Raw genomic sequence first — 24,156 nt, 5'->3', positions numbered from 1 at the left:
CACGGGGAGAAGGGGAGAATGGGACCAACTGGGAGTCAAGACTACTATGTGTAAAATATTGATAGTTAGTGGGAACCTGCTGTATAATACAGGGAGCTCAGCTTGGTACTCTGTCATGACCTAGATGGGTGGGATTGGGGTGGGGAGGGGTGTGAAAAGGAGGTCCAAGAGGGAAGGCATATATATATACCTATAGCTGATTCACTCCATTGTATAGCAGAAATTAACACAACATTGTAAAGCAACTATGCTCCAGTTTTTAAAAAAAGGTGACTGTTATTTACCCACTGAAGGAAAGTTACAGGGCTCACAATAGCCTGGAGTTAAAACTCCCCTCCAGCTCCTCCCCACCATTCTATGCAAAACAAAGAACTCTCTCACCCAAAGAAAAAAATGGACATAAAGGTTGATTACGCCCAGCTCCCAGATGGTCCCAGCCTCTGGCAGATCTCCAGAATTCCTTGCCACAGCCATTTAAGAGAGAACTAATCTGAACAACCTTGGAGAAGAACTGGCCCCTTTAAGACAGTAGATTTCCACAATATGTCTATATATACTGACTCTTTTCTTGGGTTAGTGCCGCAGCTCACTTATCTGACTGCTGCCCCTTCTCGCCTCATTAAAGGTGATCTGTTCCTATAAAGTGCTGGTCTTGTTCTTTTTCTGAACCTCGCCTTCTCTAACTCCCTTACCCTATCTACACACACTGCTTGCAAATCGTAACTAGTGCATACCATGTCGAACAGTGCAGACTATTTCATCATGCGAAGAAGTCTTGTTAGGCAGATGTCCTTTGACTGTTAGCCTTGACTGACAGATGGATCGATTGATTGCACTTATGATCACCTGCCAACGTAAGTATTTATGTATATTTGTTTGTGATCTGCTCCAACAGCTAGAAGCCCATTCCCCGCAAATTGCAGAAATCTTGTCCGCCACACTGAGGACACAGAGGGCTCTTAGTATATATTTATGGAATGAATGTTGGAGCTTCAGCAAGTCCTTTTCCAAACAAAACCAAAAAGATCTGTATCAGAGCAGCTTTTATAAATAAAATTCTCTTTTCAGTTCTTATCTGAGTGCCATGTTTCCCAGCTCCATTGATGAAGGCTACAGTTCATCATGAATTGAACCGTCTGAATTCACAAACACTTGTTGAGGATTAGGGTTAACAGCCCTTCAAGGCTGCTAACTCAATGTACCTTGGAGAGCTCCAAACCACACAGTTCCTTGAAAAGACCAAGAACTCAGAGGAGCAGGGTTGGTCCCTCAAAGAGCAGATGCCTGGTTTCAGCATTCCCCTCCCCAACTTTTCCTCTCTCCTGCATCTCCTTCCCATCAGCACTTCCTCTAAGCGTGTTTTCCTGCTCTGTGAGGGTTGCCAAGGCTGATGTTGACATCATGAAGTGATGAAGTTGTAGCTCCTCATTCCAGCCCATCTTTCATTGCCTCCTTGCTGGCTATGCTTACACTGATGTAAGGAGGAAAAGAAGAGAGAAAAGGAGGGAAAAAAAGCATCAGAGAATAAAGCTGAATGAGACATGGTCCCTTGTCATGGATTGTGTACAGTAGATCGTAACTGCTGTAGCACCAAGACTACACTGGCTGCCGTCATTGTTCCACAATCCCTGTGGTTGGATGTTGAGCTGAGCAATTATGAGGAGTGTGGGGCAGGCTCTTGAGATATAAACACAAGCTAGTACTAACAAAAATCACAGATGTACTAGAACATATAAAATCTTTGTATTGTGAACATCTTAGGCATGATGGGTAGGGTACACAAAAAGCAGGCCTTTGTAAAGGGCCACTGAGGGGATAGGGTGGTAACTTGGATTTTTTTACAACATCCTGAAACATGATTTTTGAGCAAACAAACAATCCAAAGAACCTAGAGATCTGTATTTATACACTACCAAGATTGTAGTGTTTGAAAATGTGTCATGACCCTCAAAAGACTGGGTACCATCACCTTACAGTCTAAGACTGGATGTTCTCATTTTATCCATTCTTTCTAAATAGAATTCTAATAAGGAATCAAGTGCAGAGCCGTAAGAATTAATGGAAAGCGGATGGAGAAGAAAGAAAAGAAAGAAGAAAAACATCCAAGCGGATGTTTGGGGAAAGAAAGTCCTTATATCTCGGTGATATAAGTTCTCTTAATCAAATGCCCATGAAAGAGAATAGTTTCTCAGCCAAGAGCTTGGCGTTGTCTCAAGAACTAGCTCAGGTCAAGGTGATTTCTAGAACTCACCTCATATTTGGCTTATGTAGAAACTAGCCCGACTCTTCAGTGGGTCCTCTGAACCTTACGTCTCAGTGGAATCAGCTAGAGGCAAGGTCAGTGGACGCACTCAGTCATTCTCTGTGAGATCCACAGTGGTTTGTGATTGTCACATCGAATAATGGCAGATACAACAAATTCTCTTTATCTAGAGTATCCGGAGCCACTTTACTGTGTATACACCCACTGGTCACCTCTAAATCACAAATCAGTCACAGTGTAAAAAGCCCAAGTAGTGGAGTGGGAAGAAAATTGAATATAAATCAGGAGAATGGGGTTTCAGAACTAGCTCTGAAAAAAAAGAAAAAGGAAGAAAGCTCTGGCCCTATCTGATGATGGTATTCTAGCGAAGTTCCTAAGGCCCCATTGTTAACTCAGAATCTGTATAATAAAGATAATAGTATCTGGTCCTTCTATCCCATGAGATCATTTGTCAAGGCTAATCATTTTCCTTTCTTTAGTGATTACTTAATGCCAGGGACTCTCACTGCCTTGTATCATTTAGCCATAAGAATTTTTCCAGTTAAAAGACCCATTTTTCAGATGAGACAACCAAGAGTGACTTTTGATGACTTAGCTGCAGAGTGCCGTTAGTTAAATGTGGAGCTGATGTCCAGCGCAACATTGTCTTTGAAGACAGTAATTTTTTTTTTTTTGGATGGTCAAGCAATTCATTTGCTTATTTATCTGAAATTGATTTAGCTCTTTCTTTCAGCTTTGTTTATTTGTTTCATTGGAGTATCATTGCTTGACAATGTTGTGTTAGTTTCTGCTGTACAGCAGCGTGAATCAGCTCTGTGTATACACATATCCCGTCCCTGTTGAGACTCCTTCCCACTTCCCCCCCAACCCACCCCTCTAGGTCATCCCAGAGCACCGAGCTGAGCTCCCTGTGCTGTGCAGTGGGAGCTATTTCGCATATGGTAGCGTATATATGTTAGTGCTACTCTCTCACCTCGTCCCACTAGCAAGCTATTTCGCATATGGTAGCGTATATATGTTAGTGCTACTCTCTCACCTCGTCCCAGCCTCTCCTTTCCCCATCTTGTGTCCACCAGCCCATTCATTACATCTGCATCTTTATTCCTGCCCTGCAAATAGGCTCATCAGTACCTTTTTTCTCGATTCCACATAGAAGTATTAACCATAGTGCTATCCTGTGGATGGCGGTGGGAGGGGAGTAGAAGGAAAGTGTGATGAGAACCCATGAGCCAAACAAAACAAGCTGCACCATTTTAGTGCCATTTGTGATCATGGATAAGGAATAGGAACTTTGGTTGTCTCGAACCTCCTTTTTTTTTTTCTTGGTAAACAGCTTTGAAGTTGATGGATTTGGCTGCAGCTGAACATTTTGGGCATCGTAAGAAGCTCAAAATTAGCAATTGATTCTGCCCATGACTTTAGCTTCAAACTATCCTGCCTTGTTCAGCCAAGAGCAGCACATATGTTCCCAGCACCGTCTGCTGGCTGATTGCACCCAGAAGAGTGAGGGTCAACTGGAGATTAGTCCCTACACTGAGTCTGCGACTTCTCTTTGGCTCACATTTAAATTTTAAGCGTCTGGATATCCTCCCTGAGAGTGGCAGGTGCTCAAGAAGCTTTCCTTTAACCACGTGGGGCCTTTTCACCTTGTCATCGACTAGCTCCTATTGCAGCTCAGATCCTGGTGTGCTTGACCCTGACCTCCATGCCTCGCCTATGAGCTCATCCTTGTCTTTTAGACATAGCACTTATTCACATCATGCTCCTGGACTGCCTTTCTGGCTCCTTCTCTGGACTTTGGGTTGTATGAGTGTTGCCAGCTCTCCCCTTCCGATATCCTCCAGCCGTCAGCTTTACCCTCGCTGTGCTCCCATTGGCTACCTGCCAATGACCTTTGTGGTTCTACTAATCCCCTCTAGGGGGTGTTTCAGATGGAGTCTTCCAGACCAGTGGTTCTGCATTCTTCTCAATCATCCTCATGGTCTCTGGGCCAACTCATAAAGATTTATAAGTTCTATAAAGATCTAAAATTTGTGTGTTGTTATGTTGATGAAATGATCTCCTCGTATAACTGTAATCTCTATAAAAGCAGAAAAGTGAAAATGAAAATCGCTCAGTCATGTCTGACTCTTTACGACCCCTGGACTATAGAGCCCATGGAATTCTCCAGGCCAGAAAACTGGAGTGGGTAGCCTTTCCCTTCTCCAGGGGAATCTTCACAACCCAGGGATCAAACCCATGTCTCCCGCATTTCAGGTGGGTTCTTTACCAGCTGAGCCACCAGGGAAGCCCAAGAATACTGGAGCGGGTAGCCTATCCCTTCTCCAGTGGATCTTCCTGACCCAGGAATCGAACCAGTGTCTCCTGCATTACAGGCGGATTCTTTACTGACCTATAAAAGCAGAAACATTTATATATATTGCTTACTAGTTTCTATAAAATAGAATTCTGGATGATCTGGAACAAGACAAGGGTGTCCTCTCCCTCAGTTTCTGTCCAACTTCGTAGTATAGGTTCCAGCCAAGGTAATTAGGCAGGAAAAAGAAATAAAAGCTATCCAGATTGGAAAGGAAGGAGCAAAATGATCTCAGATGTGATCAGATGGCTTGATGATGTATGTAGAGAATGCTAAAAAATAATCAATTTAAAAAATTATTAGAACTAATAAAAATGTTCAGCAAGGCAGCAGGATACAAGATCAATATCTTAAAATGTATTTCTGCACCCTAGCAGTGAGCATCGGAAAAGAAATTAAGGAAATGATTCCATTTACAATAAATAGCATCCAAAAAATGCCTAGGAATATATTTTTAAAAGAAGGGCAAGACTTGTACTCTGGGAACTACAAAATCTTGTTGAAAGAAGTGAACAAATACATGAATAAATGCGAAGACATCCCCCATTCTGGAACTATTGTTAAGATTACAATGCTCCCCCAAATTGATCCACAGATTCAATGCAATTCCTGTCAAAATCCCAGCTGCCACTTTTCAGAAACTTTCAAACCCAACTTAAAATTCATATGGAAATGCAAAGGAACCAGAATAGCCAAAATAATCTTCAAAAAGAAGAAGAAATCTGGAAGGCTTGTACCTCCTGATTTTAAAACACTTAACACAAAACTTCAGTAAGTTTCGTAACACAAGAATTGTGTGGTACCAATGTAAAAACAGACATGCAGATGGATGGAATAGAATTGAGTCCAGAAATAAACCCATGTGTTTATGGTCAACTAATTTTCAACAAGGGTGTCAAGACAATTCCATGGGGAAACATGTCTTTCAACAAATGGTACTGTCCTCGGGCCAAAGAACATTCCTTCATCTGGTAACTGTGATGGGACCAGTGATCATTAATTTCATGTGTCAGCTTGACTTGGGCCAAGGGATGCCCAGACAAGGGTAAAATATTATATCTGGAGTGTTTGTGATGGTGCTTCTACAGGAGATTAGCCTCTGAATGAGTTGAACCAGTAAAGAAGATCCATCCTCAGCAATGTGGGTGGGTACCATCCAATCCATTGAGGGCTCAGATAGAAGAAAAAAGTGGAGAAAGGGAGAATTCCCTTTCCCTCTTCTTAAGCTGGGATGCCCATCTTCTCCTGCCCTTGGGCATCAGAGTTCCTGATTCTCTGACCTTTGGACTGTTGGAAATGATGCCGCCACCACAGTGCCCCCAGGCTGTTAGACTCAGACTGTGTTGGATTGGCTTTTGTGATTCTCCAGCTTGCAGAGGGCAGACAGTGGAACTTCTCAGCCTCCATCATTGTTTAGGCCAATTCCCATAGTAAACCTCCTCTTGTAAATCTCTATCTAGCCTATTAGTTCTTTTCCTGTGAAGACCCCTGACAGATCCGCAAATGGGTGACACCACCCACAGAGCCCCCGACACTTGTGGAGGAGGGCTTGGCAGCCTCTGCCTAAGCTGAAATGCTGTCTTCTTTTGCATAGAAAACACAAGCCCATCGAATTCTCCTCTGTTCTCCTGAGTGCTCCCTGTTCTGTCCCACTTAACCAGTCACGGAGCATTTTAGAAGGCTCTGTCAATCGGAGGTTGGAATAATAGCACTGCCATTACCTCAAGCATTGTTGAAACATGAAGGATAAAATGTGTCTCATTATTCAGGTTCTCAGAAGTGATGGCATCGAGCCAGAATGGTCCCATTAACTCTCAAGGCCTTACTTTTGATGCTCTCCACCTTTAAATAATAATTTCTTCTCAAGGAAGGGAAGAAAAGTTGAAGGCTATCATTGACCTCAAAACAGCAGAGTTTCTCACATCTGAAGAAGCATTTATCTGCAGATGAGGCTTTTGGAGTTTCTCTGATGAGAGTCTGATGTACCGTTTTTAGAGTCAAGAAAATTCTCCCACTTTTGATTCGAAACAATGAAGAATTTAAAATGCAGGCAAGGAACAGAAGTTTCTGGTCTTGTTGGGAATAGCCGGATGACACCTTTTGGGGCCCGCTTCCTGCTAAGTTCTGCAGTAATTCTGCAGTCTACTTTTGCTTCCAGTAGACCACTTATATATGCATTAGTAGATGTATCTATAAAGTAAGGAATTGTGCTCGCTTCGGCAGCACATATACTAAAATTGGAACGATACAGAGAAGATTAGCATGGCCCCTGCGCAAGGATGACACGCAAATTCGTGAAGCGTTCCATATTTTTAAACAAATGGGACCTAATTAAACTTAAAAGCTTCTGCACATCAAAGGAAACTATTAGCAAGGTGAAAAGACAGCCTTCAGAATGGGAGAAAATAATAGCAAATGAAGCAACCGACAAACAACTAATCTCAAAAATATACAAGCAACTCCTACAGCTCAACTCTAGAAAAATAAATGACCCAATCAAAAAATGGGCCAAAGATCTAAATAGACATTTCTCCAAAGAAGACATACAGATGGCTAACAAACACATGAAAAGATGCTCAACATCACTCATTATCAGAGAAATCCAAATCAAAACCACTATGAGATACCATTTCACACCAGTCAGAATGGCTGCGATCCAAAAGTCTACAAATAATAAATGCTGGAGAGGGTGTGGAGAAAAGGGAACCCTCTTCCACTGTTGGTGGGAATGCAAACTAGTACAGCCACTATGGAGAACAGTGTGGAGATTCCTTAAAAAACTGGAAATAGAACTGCCTTATGATCCAGCAATCCCACTGCTGGGCATACACACTGAGGAAACCAGAAGGGAAAGAGACACGTGTACCCCAATGTTCATCGCAGCACTGTTTATAATAGCCAGGACATGGAAGCAACCTAGATGTCCATCAGCAGATGAATGGATAAGAAAGCTGTGGTACATATACACAATGGAGTATTACTCAGCCATTAAAAAGAATACATTTGAATCAGTTCTAATGAGGTGGATGAAACTGGAGCCTATTATACAGAGTGAAGTAAGCCAGAAGGACAAACACCAATACAGTATACTAACGCATATATATGGAATTTAGAAAGATGGTAACGATAACCCTGTATACGAGACAGCAAAAGAGACACTGATGTATAGAACAGGCTTATGGACTCTGTGGGAGAGGGAGAGGGTGGGAAGATTTGGGATAATGGCATTGAAACATGTGAAATGTCATGTATGAAACGAGATGCCAGTCCAGGTTCAATGCACGATGCTGGATGCTTGGGGCTGTTGCACTGGGATGACCCAGAGGGATGGTATGGAGAGGGAGGAGGGGGGAGGGTTTATTTTTAGAAATAAAAAAAAATAAAACGATAAAAAAAAAATAAAGTAAGGAATTGAGTTAGACTGTATATCTTATGATTCTGAACTTCAGTTTTCAGATCTTCTTATATTGGCATAAGTCTTAGTTTGGTACATTAAAGCTACAACAATAATAGCAATAGCTAACATTTATTTCCTGGGCTCCAAAATCACTGTGGATGGTGACTGCAGCCATGAAATTAGGGGATGCTTGCTCCTTGGAAGGAAAGCTATGACAAACCTAGACAGTGTGTTAAAAACCAGAGATATCTGTTTGCCAACAAAGGTCCGTGTGGTCAAAGTTATGGTTTTTCCAGCAGTCATGTACAGATGTGACAGTCAAACCATAAAGAAGGTTGAGAGCCAAAGAATTGATGCTTTTGAACAGTGGTTGCTGGAGAAGACGCTTGAGCAGCCCTTGGACTGCAAGATCAAGCCAGTCAATCCTAAAGGAGATCAACCCTGAATATTCACTGTAAGGACTGATGCTGAAGCTGAAGCTCCAATACTTTGGCCACCTGATGCGAAAATACGACTCATTGGAAAAGACCCTGATGCTGCCAAATATTGAAGATTAAAAGGAGAAGGGGGCGGTCAAGGATGAGATGGTTAGATAGCATCACCAACTCAATGGACGGGAATTTGAGCAAACTCTGGGACATAGTGGAGAACAGAGGAACCTGGTGTGCTACAGTCCTTGGGGTTGCAAAGAGTCAGACGTGACTGAGCAACTGACAACAACAAGAGCATTTATTGGGTGATTACATTACTTACTCTATTCTCTTTGGTCCCCTCATCAGTGCTCTGAGTAGGTTCTGTCATTCACTCCATCACACAGATGAAGACATGGGGGCTCAGAGAGGTTCGTATTTTGCCCAAGCGCACACACCTCTTAAATGTCAGAGCTGGCATTCAAACCTAGATCTAACTACCAAGTCTTGACCGTGGTCTAATTATCTACTGCTGTTGAGCAAGTCATCCCAAAACTTAGTGGCTCACAACAATGCAATCATATTATTATCTCCCATGGTTTATGTGGGTTGGGAATTTGGGAGGGGCTTGGCTGGATGGCTTAGCTCATGGTTCCTCTTCAGTGGCTGGAGCTAGAACCATTGTAGTTGGGAACTGCTGGGCTCTCTCCTCCCTATCTTCCCTCCCACTCTCCAAGGGCTCCAGGAGCAAGTGAACTCAAGGACAAATTAGAATCGAATAGCTATACATGGTGTGTGTGTGTGTGTGTGTGTGTGTGTGTGTGTACTACACAACCATGAAAAAGAACAAAATCATGCCATTTGCAGCAACATGGATACAACTAGAGATCACCATACTAGGTGAAGTAAGCTAGAAAAAGAAAGATAAATACCATGTGATATCACTTGTATGTGGAATCTAAAATGTGACACAAATGAACCTATCTATGAAAAAGCAACAGAACCATGGGCATAGAGAACAGACTGGCCTAAGGGGGAAGGGGTTGTAGAAGCAATGAAGTGGGAACTTGGAGTTAGCAGACGAAAGCTTTTATATATAGAATGGATAACCGACAAGGTGCTACTGTATAACATGGGGAACTATATTTGATATCCTGTGATAAACTATCGTGGAAAAGACAATGAATAAAGTATGTATATAGGCTTCCCTGGTGGCTCAAACAGTAAAGCATCTGCCTGTGATGCAGGAGACCCAGGTTTGATCCCTGGGTCAGGAAGACCCCCTGGAGAAGGGAATGGTAACCCACTCCAGTATTCTTGCTTGGAGAATCCCATGGACAGAGGAGCCTGGTGGGCTACAGTCTGTGGGGTTGCAAAGAATTGGACATGACTGAGTGACTAAACAACAACAACAACAAAATGTATAACTGAGCCACTCTATAGTAGAAATTAACACAATATTGTAAGTCAGCTTTACTTCAATAAAAAATACGTTGATGAGAATCAAATAGTCTTTTGAATCTGTTTCTGTTTCATAGATAAGTTCGTTTGTGTCGTATTTTAGATTCCACATTCAAGTGTTACCATATGATACATGTTTTTCTTTTCCTGATTTCACTTAGTATAATCTCCAGTTGCATCCACGTTGCTGCGAATACTGGAATGGGTAGCCATTCCCTTCTCCAGGGAATCTTCCCAACCCAGGGATCAAACCCAGGTCTCCTCCATTAGAAGGCAGATTCTTTACCATCTGAGCCATCAGGGAAGCTCTGTTTTCTTCATTGCCCTAAGCCAGAACGAGCAGAACTCTGGTGACGACTTTGTAGGTGTAATTGTGACCTGGATGTCTCAGTAAGACTGTGTTCTGGGACTTCTTCCAAAAATGGAAGGAAAAGAACACTGTCTTTCCACCAGGATTATGAATGAGTGGTTGCCAGGTTCCTGCCTTCTAGAAAGATCATGCCCTAATGCCTATCCAGCAGAGCGGGGTCAAGAGAAAGAATTCAGTCCTCATGTTTTGCTGGGCTCTGTTTTTTCCTTAAATCTATCTTCACTGGGCTTCTGACGCTTTGTTGTTATTGTTTAAGTCACTCAGTCGTGTCTGACTCTTTGTGATCCCGTGGACTGCAGCCCGCCAGTCTCCTCTGTCCATGGGATTTCCCAGGCAAGAACACTGGAGTGGCTTGCCATGAGCTCCTCCAGGGGATCATCCCGATCCAGGGATTGAACCCCGAGTCTCCTGCTTGGCTGGTGGATTCTTTACCACTGAGCCACCAGGGAAGCTCTCTAATGCTTACAACCCCAAAAAAATTCCCCTGCAATACAGAATGCCCTCCACCCGCCATGGGTGACCCCCTCCTGTTTTATGTTTTATTCCTTTCCTTCCATACTTCACCTGGAGACCTAATTGTACTTGAGAAATGTCAGACCACACTGGAGAGGAATGTGATAATGAGATTTTAGGATCAAGAGAAAGAAGAAACGGAAACCATTGCAATTGTGTGTGACTATTTGTACAGGCTGTTTCTTTTTATAAGACCAAACCAACCCTGAGGCTGTGTCTTTCAGATGAGAACCCAAAGGACAGGATTTCTCTCAAGGCATCGTCTGCCTGCTTCATTTCCTTGGATTATCTTTTAGAAAAAAACTCCAGAAATGTTGGTGAGAAATCTTTGAAAAATCTCCGACTCTTACAGAGATGGGCTATGACTCAGAGCCGCTGTCTGTTTCTTTCTTGGGCTGCTTTTCAGAGATGCCAACTCAGCCAGCCATCCTAAGTCATCAGATCCTTTAAACATTTTATATGTTTCGAAAGATGTGAAAAAAAAAAACCTCTCCTGCTGACAAATCCATGATAAAGTGAGCAAGCTCTGCTAGGAGCATGTTTTGAAGGAGAAAGGGACTCCCAGGACTGCCTAAGTTTCTCCGTGGGTGATTGAACATATTGATTATGGGCAGGGAAATAGAGGAAATTGACAGACTATCAGTAGAGATGATGAAACTTACCAGTTGTAGTGCTAACTGGCTTAGGGCATTTGAGTACCGACGTATTGTCCCATCTCTGGATACTTGCGGGATGTGAACGGTGCTGCAGCTCCATCAGTTCTGATAGCCCTGCTTTGTCTGTGAGTGAGCCCCCTTTGTGACCCTTGAGACATAGAGTTCATGACTGTTTTGTCCTCTTGACTATAGGTGCAGGGAAGACGAGGTCAGGTGTCAGGGGCTTTGGAGCCTGGGCATCCCAGAGCATGGCTCCTGCCTTGGTCTGGGTGCATAGCCTCTTCCTGTGGTCACCACAAATGTTCTGCTCCACTCCCCAGCCTTGGCGCAGAGTGGGCCTGGCTCTGATCACCTCGAGGACCTCCTCATGTGGAATTCCCTTGTACCCCGTCCCCCTTCTACCTATGAAGCTCTCCTCTGCTCCCCATCCTCCTTCTGAAGAGTAGATGCTCTTGTCAACCAAGTGCATTCCAGCTGGTGGTTCCTGTGTCCCCCTCCCTCTTTCCTCCACCATCTGGGCTGGAACACGAGAACTGACGGGCTGGGCGCTGGCATGCCCTCCCTCCAAGGCTCCCTGTGAGTCCAGCTGGTGTCCATTCCCATCCCAAAGGGCTGATTCACCCCCGTCTTTGATGGTTTTAAACTGGCTGACTTTTGGGAGTTGTCAACCAGCTCAGAGCCTGATGGGAGATCAAAGAACATTTTTTTCTCTTTGGGTTTGTGTTATAAGCCAATGTTTATACCAAACCTTTCTGTACCAGTAAATTTCCAATTGAAACATCAGCCTCTCAAATCTTGATTTGGGACTCGATTGGTTTCTACAATTCTTTCCATGTGCTTATTTAGTTCTTAGGAGCCTTTTACCAATGTGTCACACTCCTACAGAAAAGTGCACCAATTTTTAGGTGAACAGCTTCCAATTTTTGTAAAGTGCACTCTTGTGTAACCAGAATCCAGTGCAAGAGACAATATTACTAAGCCCCCAAAGTCACCCCACGCCCTTTCAGGTCACTTCCCGTTGCTCCCCTCATGTACCTGTCAAAGTAACCATCAGTGTACTTTTTCTCTCCTAGTTTTATAGGGATATAATTGACATACAGCACTGTATAAGTTTAAAGTATACAGCACACCACCTCACGAAAGAAAGTTGGAGCACAGGAGGAAAAGAGGGTGACAGAGGATGAGATGGTTGGATGGCATCACCGACTCGATGGACATGAGTTTGAGCAAACTCCAGGAGATGGCAAAGGATAGGGAAGCCTGGCGTGCTGCAGTCCAGGAGGTCACGAAGGTCGGACATGACTGAGCGACTCAAGAACAACAACACAATATATCACAAAACGATTCCCACAATAAGTTTGGTGAACATCCATCATCTCATATAGATATAGAATTAAAAAATGGAAGGAAATTTTTTTCTTGTGATGAGAACTCTTAAGATTTACCTGTCTTAACAACTTTCAGATATGCCATATAGCAGTGATAATTATATTTATCATGATTTACATTCCCTAGTACTTATAACTGGGAGTTTGTCCCTTTTGATTGCCTTCATCCAATTCCCCCTTCTTTCTACCCCCTACAAATCCAGTCTATTTTCTATGACTTTGTTAATACAATAAGCAAAATTGTTTTCTGGTATACAGGAAACAGTTGATTCCTGGTATACAACATGATGAGTCAGTATTTCCATACATTTCAAAACAATCACTGCAGTAAGTCTAGTTCTCATCATACAAAGATATTACATTATTATTGACTCTATACTGTACACTTCATCCCGTGATTCATTTTTTGTAGTAAGTGGAAGTCTGTGCCTCTTAATCTCCTTCACTCATTTCTCTCCTCTCCCCACCCTCCTCCCTTCTGACAGCCACCTCTCTGTTCTCTGTATCTATGACTCTGCTTTGGTTTTATTATGTTTGTTCATTTGTCCACAGAAAAGTGAAGTCATACAGTATTTGCCTTTCTCTGTCTGACTTATTTCACTTATTGTAACACCCTCTATGTCCATCCATGTTGTCACAAATGGCAAAATTTAATTGTTTAATGGATGAGTAATATCCCAGTGTATTTAATTGCTCCTATGTATTGGCTCGGAGAAGGCAATGGCACCCCACCCCAGTACTCTTGCCTGGAAAATCCCATGGATGGAGGAGCCTGGTGGGCGCAGTCCATGCGGTCGCTAAGAGTCTGACATGACTGAGCGACTTCACTTTGACTTTTCACTTTCATGCATTGGAGAAGGAAATGGCAACCCACTCCAGTGTTCTTGCTTGGAGAATCCCAGGGACGGGGGAGCCTGGTGGGCTGCCGTCTATGGGGTCGCACAGAGTCGGACGCGACTGAAGCGACTGAGCAGCAGCATGTATTGGCTGTTGTGAATAGTGCTGCAGTGGACATTAGGGGTGCATGTATCTTTTCAAATTCACTTTTTCGTTTTTGTGCTCTTCAGAGAAAGTAACCATTGTTGTAAAGAAAACAATGCAAGTGGTAGAATCTCCTTTTCAAGAAGTATTAATCAATAATCTCATGAGTATAGTTAAAACTTATTGAGATCTGGGAATTCCCCAGCAGTCCAGTGGTTAGGACTCCAGGCTTCCACTGTATGGGTCATGGGTTTGATTCCTGGTTGGGGAACTAAGATCCTGTGTGCCAAGGTGTGGCTGGAAAAAAAAACAACCAAACTTCCTGAGATCTTACTATGTGGCAGATTTTGCAAACACAACATAAATTAACTCATTTTATCTTTATAGTCATTCCATGGCATAGGTTATGATATTATTTTTGTCATTAGTCTTATTTAATAGAAAAGGAGACAGATGCAATAAATTGTCCTATTTTCTCCTTGGCTTTTTAAACTAGCTTTACAACTTTAAGAGATTTTATTTTATTAAAATATCTATCTTATATCTGTTTCCATTTAAGTAAACTTTTAATTCTATTTATTCTTAGCTCTTTTTTTGCAATTAAAGAATTGATACATTTGAGAGGTAATAAGAACTCACTAGAATATTTGTAGTCTTCCAATCAAATATTGAAAAATGGGCACTCCCCTGGTGGTCCAGTGGTTGAGCATCCACCTGCCAGTACAGGGGACATGAGTTTAATCCCTGGCCCAGGAAGATCCCACATGCCACAGGCCAACTAAGCCAGTGCCCCACAACTACCGAGCCCATGCTCTAGAATTGGAGAGCCACAGCTGCTGAGCCTGTGATCTCTAGAGCCTGTGCTCCTCAACAAGAAGCCACCACAGTGAGAAACCCACGCACGGCAACTAGACAAAGCCCACACACAGCACAAAGAACCAGTGCAGACGAAAATCTGTAAAACTTTAAAAAAGAAAGAGGGATCTCCACTAAATTGGATGCTGATATACCAGAGGAAGATGTCGATGGAAAACACCCCGGGTCAGACAAGAAAAGCCTTTAATCCTGGGTGTTTCATGAGACAATCAGGTCAACTCCAGTTCACCCTGCAAGGCTGACTCCCACCTCAGCCCCCCGGTTTTCCCTCAGAGGGGATCCCGTGGCACCCTGCATTTCTGCATCACAGAATTGCTTGCCAACATAGTTGAGTTTCGTGGTTATTTGTCTCCCAACATGAAGCAAAGTTTTTGAGGGTAGGCTTCCCGACTGACAAGTTCCCCTCTGTCAATCTGGTACCCAGGTTACATTGGAGCTTTGGGAGATGTCTGTGGGATGAATGCACGAGAGTGAGAAAGAGGATGAGAGAAGAGAGAATCATGGGTGTGTGAGGACCAGGCTGATTCACTGCAGAGCATCCAGATAACTCACCCATCTTACAGCTAGTAGCTCGGAGAACGGGGTGGCCATGGACCCGGCAAGGAGACATCCAGAAGGAGGTTAGATGGTTGCGAGGGACCCATCTTGCTCAGAGGGCTCACGGGATATTTTGTGATAATCCTTCAAAATAAGGCCAATGAGGCTTTCTGTACCATGACACAGGCCTGAGCACATTTTCTTGCTAAAAAAGATCGTATTCTGTTATCAGCAGGTCAAACAGAATGACCCTCTCCCCATTCCTGTTTTTTTTTTAAGATATTTTTTGATGTGCACCACATTTAAAGTGCACATTAAAGTAACACATTCTATTGAATTTGTTACAATATTGCTTCTGTTTTATGTGTTGGTTTTTTAGCCTCCAGGCATGTGGGATCTTAGCTCTGCTACCAGGGACTGAACCTGAGCCCCCCCGCATTGGATGGGGATGTCTTAACCACTGGATCAGCAGGGAAGGCCCTCCGCTTCCCTGTGTTGTCACATTTTCATTACACCTTAGTCTTCACTGATGAGCAAAAAAAAAAGTAGATGGAGGCCTAATGAACATTATAGGAAGGCTAGAAATTGTTTTTAGGATGCTAGTCGGCACTCTCGAGATGGGTCTTCTGTCTGGACCCATAAAGAGGATGCTGATGCAGGGGTGGCTGGTGTCGGTGTATTTGGTGTGGCAGGGTGGGGAAAGAATAGGGCTCCTGGGTCAGTTTTCCTCCTTCATCTGGTATTTATCAACTTCTTTTTGTTTTGTAACACTCTTCTTTTGAAATCTGGGATCCTTCTTTGTTGATGGGTCCCAAAAGCAACCACCCTTTTTATACATTTCCAGGCAGAGAAAACAGCAACCAAAAGAGACCTTCAAAGACAGTCAGGTACCTGGTGAACTGCTGATGCATTTGGCCACGAAGCAAGAATCTTTGCTGATTTAAAATAAATGCATGTCAAGATGTGGGTGCCTTCCACCCTGTATCTTTTTCCCAGGCTAGTGTCTCTCATATGTTATCTAGGTAGGCCCATTCTGATTTCCGCCTCCCCCCCTGCCTTTGTAAATTCCTGGAGCCTGTCATCCAGAAGGTTCATCTTGCATTTTCTGCATCGCCGGAGTTGCTTGGCAGAGAACCCAAAGCTCTCTGGCTCCAGGCCGGCTTCCATCAGATGGATGTGACCCTTGGAAACCATAGTTTCCACTGAGTTGCCAGAGGGGGCAATGAGGCAGGATGGTTGTGGGAGTCTCCCTGAGCAGGATTAAAGGACCTTGGCAGGCTCTGGGATGCTGAGAGGGAGAGAACCGTGGGTGGGCATAGAATGCCCACTGAGACATCCCTTGCCAGGCAGCTGGCAAGCACTCTTAGCGAGGCTTGCTGTCTCTTTCTCCCCAGACTGGAGAAGGCCTGTGACTTGATCCTCTGTGACCCACTGACCCATCTGTGGCCACTCTGCATCCCAGTAGCTCCCTGCTGCTTTTCTGCTGGCCCATGGCTTTCCCCTTCCGGGTCCTGCTAGCAGGCCCCCTCCCTGGACAGGTAGACAGCCAAGGAGATGGGGTAGTGAGTTATGGACCCCTGGCCTGGCATTTGACCAAGGGTTTCCACAGGTGACTTTGGCTGGGGTGAGAAGGGTCCGGCCCCACCAGGTGGGACCCTGCCTGTCACACCTCCTGGGCAGCTGGTGCTCATCTCGACTCCCAGGCTCACCTGCTTGTGTTGCTTGTGTGCATTCATCAGATACTTGGGAAGCCCCTGCCCCTATACCATGACTCTCTCTTTATGTCATTATTTTGTGAAAAAAGAAAATATTTCAAAAGTCATCACAATGTGAAAAGACAAAGAAAAGTCCTTTTTCCCCTTCCCTCTGTGTAGCTGTCTCCAGACCATCCCCAAGCCCCTCACCACCCCCTGCAAGAGCTCATCACAAATCTTTCCTGCATCTCCTTCCAGTTTTTAAAAAAAATAATTTTATTTGTTTCCTTATTTTTGGCTGTGCTGGGTCTTCATTGCTACGCGGGCTTTTCTCGAGTTGCGGGGACTGCTCTCTAGTTGCAGGGGCTTCTCATTGCAGTGTCTTCTCTTGTTGCAGAGCACAGACTCTGGAGTGTCTGCTGCTTGGACTCTGGAAACTCTGGAGTGTCTGCAGCGTGGACTCTGGAGACTCTGGAGTGTCTGCTGCTTGGACTCTGGAGACTCTGGAGTGTCTGCTGCTTGGACTCTGGAGACTTTGGAGTGTCCGCACCTTCAGTAGCCGCAGGTGTGGGCTCTAGAGCACAGGCTCAGTAGTTGTGGTGCACCGGCTTAGTTGCCCTTCGGTCTATGAGATATTCCTGTCCCAGGGATCAAACCCATGTCCCTGCATTGGCAGGCAGACTCCCAACCACTGGAGCGCCAGGGAAGTCCCATGCCTCCGTTTTTGAAAAGTCAAAAGCCAGGAGTGTGTGGTTGTCTGAACTCTCGGTCCCACATCATTGAACAAGCCTGCACACTGAACCCCGGCTGAACCAAGCAGTAGTATAGGCATTGAGATCCTGCCAAGTGCTCTCAAGGATGGTCTATTGTCAAGGCAGAATACACAATAATGACTCAATAGAGGATGAGCAGGAAGAGGGAGGGGCCCGGAGGAAACATGATGCAGAAGGGGAGACACAGAGGCAGGTGGACATGAGCAGCGCCCAGTGCTGTCGTGGTCTTTCAGGGGAGGTGACATTTGTGCAGACACCCGCCCGTGGGAGAAAGACTGTTCCAGGCAGAGGGAACAGCAAATGGAAAAGTGGAGAGTGGGGAGGTGTTGGCAGGAGGGAATGAGTATGGATAAACCTCCCTTCTTCCCCCAAATCCCAAATGTGGGGGAGAGTCAGGAGACAGGCTACACCAGGAATGAAAATCACATTGGTTCATTTTTCAGACCAAATCCCATGACCTATTCTAAAACGGAAAATCTTGTCTTATTTCCTTTTCTTCTGCACTTGTCAGGGACAAAGGAAGCATGCTCTATAGACACTTTCTGCAGCCCTACCTCTTAACCTCTGGAAAAGACTCCTAGCTTTGCAGGTATGACATCTTGGTCTGTATGTTACTTAGTAAATGTGCAGTGAGTCCTGGGGAACCACGAGGAAAAGATTCTGGCTCTTTCAGGGCAACCTTGACATCTCCAATTATAATGGAAATTCTGCTCCTTGGAGAGGAAGGGAAATACTGATTAGAGGAGATGACAGTTACAAAAATGAGATGTAGGCACGGGAGAGACTTCTTTTCACCATAGAATTGTCTGGGGGACGCGAGGGCTTTTCAACTGGACAAATACTTTCAGACACTATGCCCCACCTCCCTTTGGCAAAACCCACACATTCTCAGTGGCCAGCGGTGTGTGGTCCAGGATCCACGACTTTGTCCTCCTTACAGATAGCCAAGAGGTGATGGAGATAAAGCCGCTTCAAAGGACAGACTGCTTCCAGCCTCTGCCATTCCTGCAGCCAGAGAAACGGTGCAGACGGCAGCATTGCCACTTGTGTGATCTAAGTTAACTTTGCCTTTCCTGAAGTTTCTGGGCTCAGAATCTTGCCCAAACTGAATAACCACCAAGCAGAATAGTCAGAAGTGCCACCACCCTGTCCAGCACACAAAGACAGAGCTAAATCCCTTTCTTGCAAAGACAGAAGCGTTGGTTCCATCCATGAAGGGAGAGTGGACCCATCCAAGTTTAGGGTACCCCTAAACCACTCCAATATTCTTGCCTGGAAAATCTTAAGGACAGAGAAGTCTGGTGGGCTACAGTCCATGCAATCCTGAAGAGTTGGACACGACTGAGCGATTAAACAATACCCAGGCACCCAGAAATATTTATGAGTTTTCTAATTGGATAGTTTGAGGGAGATCAAAGCAGTAATTATGGGGAAAACCCATTTCTATTTATGTTTACCAAGCAGTCTATATACCTGCCCCACTGTGTTCTGAACACCTTAGTAAGACATCCTCATTTAACTCTCCTAAGGATTTGGAATGTAGGCTTTATTATTCTGTTCATTGTAAGACACAGAAACTGTATCACAGAGAGAAAGTAACTCATCTATGGCCAGAAACGACTTCCTGCCACTTATTTCATGACCTTGTCTTATTTTGATTTCCATCCATCTGGAAGATGGTGAAGAGAGGGTATGAGGACACAATTTGTTCAGTGCTTCAGATTTAAAAGGTCTGATTTGACCCCAGATGCAAAGTCTACACCCCAGAAAACAAGTCTATGTATTGGATATTCATCTGGGAGAGACCATTGTGAGCAGCAAGAGGTGACAATGACAAAAATCGTAAGAACTGGGGTTCTTTCCATGTCTTCATTGTGCAGACTGGCCATTCATTTTTCAAATTTACATATTTTATTATTAAAAAAATTTTTTGGCTGCACCCCACGGCATGTGGGACCTTAGTAATTCCCCAACCACACCCACTGCTTTGGAAGGTGGAGTCTTAACCACTAGACCACCAGGAAAGTCCCTAGGCTGGGCATTCATTCCTTGCGTCTTCCTAATAGATGACATTCATTCACTCAGCGAACACTTCTTGAGCCGTATTTATCACAGCGAATAGAAGAGTCAGTACAACAGATGAAATTGACTGCTCCACATTCTGCTGAGGAAACCCAGACCATAAAGCAATTAAGAAAATAGGATAGGTCAATAGAGTGGACAAACTGCTAGCTGTTCCTGAGTCCCAGCAGAACAAAAGACAAGATGATAACTTCCCTCGAGTAGACCAACTTTGTACTGTGCCTACACTCCCAAGACAGTTTGGGTGCTGGTAATACAAAGCTATGTAAGCCTTATCACATGTACAACGTGATCTGTAGCAAGTTGGACAAGTTCTCTGTTAAAGTTGAAAGTTTGTTAAAAACTTCTGTAGCAGACTTTTTTTGATCAGCTAGCCAATGTCATTACCAAGCATTTTCTTCCTTTCATGGTAGAGATCACCATAGAACCCATTTCTGGTGATTTAAATATACAGGTACCTTCTGGGAATGGAGAAGGAAATGGCAATCCACTCCATTATTCTTGCCTGGAAAATCCCATGGACAGAGGAGCCTGGCAGGCTACATCCAGGGGATCGTAGAGTTGGACACAACTGAGTGACGTCACTCACTCACTTAGGGGACCATGAGTCTGAATCCCCCCTCAACAGAAGAGGCTTTACTAGCTACACGTTTTGTGGGCTCTTAGGGGAGCATAGGGCTTCCCTAGTGGTTCAGACAATAAAGAGTCTGCTTTCAGTGCCAGAGACCAAAGTTCGATTCCTGGGTCGGGAGAATCTCCTGGAGAGGGAAATAGAAACCACTCCAGTGTTCTTGCCTGGAAAAATCCCGTGGATGGAGGAGCCTGGCAGGTTACAATCCATGGGGTCGCAGAGTCAGACATGACTGAGCAACTTCACTCACTCTGGGAAATGCACAGAGAGAAAGGCATAAATAGATAGCTCTCCTGCATTGCCAGTTTTGCACTCACTTCTGCTTTCTGCTTTTGCACTTTAAAGTGTGAAGATGTGACATCAGGAGCTGTGGCAACCTTTTTGTGAGCATGAGCATTTAAGACAAAGTGCAAAAGCCATTGAAGATGACCAAATACAAAGACTGAATGCACCTTGGCCTTGAAACAATAAGCAGCAGAATTAACAATGGGACTACCTCCCCACCTTTGATTCAATTTTCTTTGATTTGTGGTTGAAATTATCTTTAACTGATATTTTTTAAACAAACACAGTCCATTAAAACCCTAAGATACCCACAAAAAGACTTGATTAAAATATGTGTAGCAGCTATATTCATAATAGCCATAAATCAAAAATAGCTAAGGCGTCATCAATAGAATAAATAAACAAACTGTTAGTATATTCATACAGGGAAACCCTACTCAGCAGTAGAAAGGAACAGGCAGCTAGTTCATGCAAATGCACATACGATTCTCGAAGGCACTCTTCTGAGTGAAAGATGTCATACATAAAAGACAACTTCCTGTATGATTCCGTGTCTGTTGTTGCTGTTTAGTCGCTGTCATATCTGACTTTTTGTGCCCCCATAGACTGTAACCTGGCAGGCTCCTCTGTCCATGGAATTCTCCAGGCAAGAATACTGGATTCGGTTGTCATTTCCTTCAGCAGGGGTTATTCCTGACCCAGGGATCACACCTGCGTCTCGTGCATTGGCAGGCAGATTCTTTACCAATGAGCCACCAGAGAACCCCATGATTCCATGTTTAGAAAGTTTTATAACAGGCAATCTAATCTATGGCAGAAAAAAAAATCAAGACACTGAATGTGTCTAGGGGATAGGATGAATTGTAACTGGGAAGGGGCCATGAGGGAGCTTTCTGGGGGTGATAGTCATGTTCTGTGCCTTGATAGGGATTCAGTTCAGTTCAGTTCAGTCACTCAGTCGTGTCTGACTCTTTGCGACTTCATGAATCGCAGCATGCCAGGCCTCCCTGTCCATCACCAACTCCTGGAGTTCACTCAGACTCACGTCCATCGAGTCAGTGATGCCATCCAGCCATCTCATCCTCTGTCGTCCCCTTCTCCTCCTGCCCCCAATCCCTCCCAGCATCAGTCTTTTCCAGTGAGTCAACTCTTCGCATGAAGTGGCCAAAGTACTGGAGTTTCAGCTTGAGCATCATTCCTTCCAAAGAAATCCCAGGGCTGATCTCCTTCAGAATGGACTGGTTGGATCTCCTTGCAGTCCAAGGGACTCTCAAGAGTCTTCTCCAACACCACAGTTCAAAAGCATCAATTCTTCGGCACTCAGCCTTCTTCACAGTCCAACTCTCACATCCATACGTGACCACAGGAAAAACCATAGCCTTGACTAGACAGAACTTTGTTGGCCAAGTAATGTCTCTGCTTTTCAATAGGTTGCATAGATGGGTACCAAATGTTACTGCTGTGATTTGTGCATCTCATGGTATGTACATTGTGCTTCAAAAGAAAACAAAAAAGAACCTTTAAAAATATTGAATTCAAAGCTCGATATTTGGCAAAACTAATACAATTATGTAAAGTTTAAAAATAAAATAAAATTGGAGAAAAAACCAAAAAAAAAAAAAAAAGATACCCTGGAAGAGGAAATGGCAACCTCTTCCAGTATTCCTGCCTGGAAAAATCCCATAAACAGAGAAGCCTAGCAGGCTATAGTCCACGAGGTCACAAAGAGTTGGACACAATTGAACACACACGTATACATATAGCTGATCCACTTTTCTGTACAGCAGAAACTAACACAACATTGTAAAGTAATTATGTTCCAATAAAAAATAAATTAGTGTGTAAAAACAGAAAAAAAGAATAAAGTTTTCTTTTGCCACCAAAAAAAAAAAAAATATTGAATTCAAGTGAAACATTTGCATGCTAAAGTGTTTAGGGGCTAATTGTACTGAAACAGAAAGGCATCCAAAGATTGATGAATGGATGGATGAAGGGATGGATATAGCATGAAATAGAATGTGATGCTCACAGTAGAATTTAGGTAATGGGCATCTGAGTGCTGACTGTACAAGTCTTTCAACTTTTCTGTACACTGGAACTTTTCATAATAAAATTGGCGAGACGATGTTAGTGTAGACATTGCAGACATTATTGCTCAAAATTTTTCATGGCTTACCTGGTAATTCTGTCCTTCTAATGATGAAGACAATTTTATGGAAATGAGATTTGGTCTTTATAGTTTAGATGAGCCGGGGTGGCATTGTATGTGTTGCGACTGTACTATTTATGCAAAGCTTCATGTAATGCCAGGGAGGCATGTCTCCGACAGATACAAAAGGAGGTACGTCAGCTACCAAAGGAGCTTAGCCTCAAAGACCAGAATAAACCTGTAAGCCAGGGACCTCGGGATTAGGCTGCATTGAAAGTTTCGGGGAAGAACATTGAGATTCAGGTACCGGAAGACCTCACCCTGGGGGAAAAAGCATGGTTAAGCCCCAGCCTTTTCTCTTTGATTAGAGTCGACATCTTCTGTGACACAAGCAAATGTGCAGTGAAGGCTCTGCGGCTTAGCCCTGCCCTTTCTGGGCTCTTGGTGGATAAAGCTTGCATCTTCTGGGCCACTGGTTTACTTGTGCAGAAATGAAATAGCGTGATGACAATTAACAAGATTGAAGTGGAAGGCACCTGAGCGTATATTCCAGGAGTCTTTTATTTTGGTCCGGAGTTGCTTTGCAATTAACCCACAGGTTTTTCCAACAATAGCTCAGACAGAGCTAGAGACAGGGAGAGAGAGGAAAGTTCAATGGTGTCTGTGTTGTGCAGGCTCCAGGACCATCCTGTCTGCGGTCGCCGAGCCTACAGTTTCAATGACTTGATGTCCACGTGCTTAGGGAAAGAGATGTTAATTCAGAAGGATATGTGTTTCAGGGTGGACAGAACTGGGCCTGATGCTACATGTGAACTTACTGATGAGACATCAATTCCTCTTTTCAACGGGTTTTTAAAATACATGTGTTATTGAGAGGGGGAGATAAATTGGGAATCTGGGATTAACATATATACACTACTATATATAAAATAAGTAAACAAGGCGCTGGTGGCTCAGATGGTAAAGAATTTGCCTGCAGTGCAGGAGACCCAAGTTCAGTCCCTGGGTTGGGAAGATCCCCTGGAGAAGGGAGTGGCAACCCACTCCAGTATTCTTGCCTGGAGAATCCCATGGACAGAGGAGCCTGGCGGGCTACAGTCCATGGAGTTGCAAACAGTCAGGACTGAGTGACTAACACTTTCACTTATGCTGTATAGGACAGGGAACTCTACTCAATATTCTGTGATAATGTATATGGGGAAAGGATCTGGAAAAGACTGAATATATGTGTCTGCGTAACTGAATCACTTTGCTGTGCACCTGAAATTAACACTGTAAATCAGCTTTACTCCAATAAAGTGAAAAGCGCTCAGCTAAAAAGATAAAAAATATTT

The 24,156-nt window shown here is 43.9% G+C and overlaps 1 protein-coding gene and 1 non-coding gene across 2 annotated transcripts in view; both read left to right on the top strand.

The window, feature by feature from the left end:
* The window catches only part of TMEM132C (transmembrane protein 132C), a 454,537-nt gene that overhangs the window by 228,936 nt on the left and 201,445 nt on the right, over positions 1 to 24,156 (top strand). The window lies entirely within an intron of this gene.
* LOC133229309 (U6 spliceosomal RNA) lies at positions 6,827 to 6,933 on the top strand. The gene has a single exon (XR_009730534.1). It is a non-coding gene; the product is annotated as a U6 spliceosomal RNA (small nuclear RNA).

The sequence above is a fragment of the Bos javanicus genome, chromosome 17 (genome assembly GCF_032452875.1).
Source record: "Bos javanicus breed banteng chromosome 17, ARS-OSU_banteng_1.0, whole genome shotgun sequence".
In the NCBI taxonomy this organism is placed as follows: domain Eukaryota; kingdom Metazoa; phylum Chordata; class Mammalia; order Artiodactyla; family Bovidae; genus Bos; species Bos javanicus.
This window is presented reverse-complemented; position numbering and strand designations above follow the sequence as displayed.